The sequence below is a fragment of the Gorilla gorilla genome, chromosome 22, assembly GCF_029281585.2.
Source record: "Gorilla gorilla gorilla isolate KB3781 chromosome 22, NHGRI_mGorGor1-v2.1_pri, whole genome shotgun sequence".
NCBI lineage: Eukaryota > Metazoa > Chordata > Mammalia > Primates > Hominidae > Gorilla > Gorilla gorilla.
The window spans coordinates 37,632,641-37,634,893 of record NC_073246.2 but is presented as its reverse complement, the minus strand read 5'-3'; the positions used below and the strand labels follow the sequence as shown (position 1 = coordinate 37,634,893).

The 2,253-nt window shown below is 41.9% G+C and overlaps 1 pseudogene; it reads left to right on the top strand.

Annotated features, from left to right (window-relative positions):
• Positions 1 to 853: 853 nt before the first annotated feature.
• On the top strand, positions 854 to 1,341 carry LOC101126192 (small ribosomal subunit protein uS10-like; annotated as a pseudogene).
• The last annotated feature ends 912 nt before the right edge of the window (positions 1,342 to 2,253 follow it).

Below are 2,253 nucleotides of genomic sequence, written 5' to 3'. Positions count from 1 at the left end.
TTCATAAAATATAGTTTGATGTTTACATAATCATGTGGGTTGTTTTTAACCCTTTTCGTTAGAATTTTGTGGAACGAATAATGCACATGGCAAATAAAAGTTAATTTACAAGTTTATCTGGTTGATCAATGTATAAATTACACACATATATTAGATTTAACTCTATAAAATGGACATATTTAGATAAAAAATAGCCAGCTATTACTAGTTTCATAAGTTACCAATTAAAACACGTACGTGCAAACATATTGCATTTCTACTTATCAAAAAATAATAATGGAACATAGTGCAATTATAGTAAGATAGACTGCAAATAATAACTTTTATAATAAAACACTAAACAAACTAATTTGTAGAGTACTCAAGGAAAGTCATTTTTCTTCTGTATGTAGGTAATGTGTTTTCTATCAGGGAATTGGGGTATGGGTTGCTATGGACCAAATTGTGTTCTTCAGAATTCCTGTGTTGAAGCTGTGAATTACTGTGTTTGGATGTAGGGCTTTTAGGAGGTTAAGGTTTAATGCGGTCATAAGGGTGGGGTCCTACTCTGATAGGATTGGTAGTCTTCTAAGAGGAGAAAGAATATTACTCAGCCATAAAAAGGAATGAATTAGTGGCATTTGCTGCAACCTGGGTGAGATTAGAGACTAAAAGTGAAGTAACTCAGGAGCAGAAAACCAAACATCTTATGGTCTCACTCATAAGTGTGAGCTGAGCTATGAGCATGCAGAGGCATGAGAATGACACAGTGGACTTTGAGGACTCAGTGGGGAAAGGGTGGGAAGGGGGTGAGGGATAAAAAACTACAAACTGAGTGCAGTGTATACTGCTTGGGTGATGGGTGTATCAAAATCTCACAAATCACCACTAAATAACTTACTCATGTAACCTATGGGAAAAAAAAAGAATAGCTTTTTGCTCCTGATTCACCACTGTTCACTCTCGCCAGCGAACAAGTCAGTCAAGAAGCTGCACTGCAGCCATGGCTTTTAAAGATCCCAGAAAAACACCCATGGAGCTGGAGGTGGTGATTTGCTGAATTCGAATCACGCTAATGAGCTGCCACATAAAATCTCTGGAGAAATGTGTGCTGACTTGAACAGAGGAGCAAAGGAAAAGAATCCAGAAGTGAAAGGACCAGTTGGAATGCCTACCAAGACTTTGAGAATTACTACAAGAAAAACTCCTTGAGGTGAAGGTTCTAAGATATGGGATCATTTCCAGATGAAAATCCACAAGCCACTCATTGACTCGCACAGCCCTTCTGAGATTGTTGAACGGATGACTTCCATCAGTATTGAGCGAGGACTTGAGGTTGAAGCCACCATTGCAGATACTTAAGTCAACTATTTTAATAAATTGGTTACCAGTTAAAAAAACAAGAGAAAGATACACCAGAGATCTCCTTCTGTCTGTGTGGGCAGGCCCTGAGGAAAGGTTACGTGAGGACATGGTGAGGACTTGCCATTTACAAGCCAGAAAGAGAGCCATTACCAGGAACCTGCTCTTAGACTTCTGACCTCCAGAACTGTGAGAAGATAAATCTCTGATGTTTAAGCGATTGGGTCTGTAGTATTTGCTATGGCAGCCAGAGCAGACTAAGACAGGGATAAGGAGGAGGTAGTTGAAGTCAGAAGGCCATCCTAGGGGCTGTTGCATCTGAGCAAGCAAAATCTGTAAATAGATTTTCCTCTATGAGTAATGCGGAGGGGTTGTATGGAGCTGAGGGGATGTGGGAAGCAGCTTTGTGCTGGGAGCACACGTGCAAAGGCTGGTGAGTTTGGGGAACTACAGGCAGTCCAGTATTTCTACAAATTAAAACGCAGAGGAGGCTGGGTCTTGGAAAATCTTGCATGCCCCCATGGAATGTGAATCAGCTTCTACCATGGTCCTGATAGCTTCCATTTATGGGTCTACCAGAAGGCTGCATCGGTCTTTGTTAAGCTGGGAATGCTGAGGCAGAGAGTGAGTGACAAAGGGGCTGAGTGAGAACTGAGCTTCCAGTCACCCCCACATCCATCTCTCAGGCCCAGAGCTCTCCACAAGTTGATGGTGTAAGCAACAGAGAGTTGGTAAAGGGTAAATACTCCTAGGGTGCAGGTAAAAGGCAGTGAAGGGACTGCAATCCCATTCCTAATTCAATACTGAAGAGGATGTGATGGGGATAGAGAGCAGAGGACAGGCTCAGGTGACTTTAGGTGATCTGTTCAGCAAGAGATGGACAGGACTTGGACTGTGCGGGAGGGATCATTT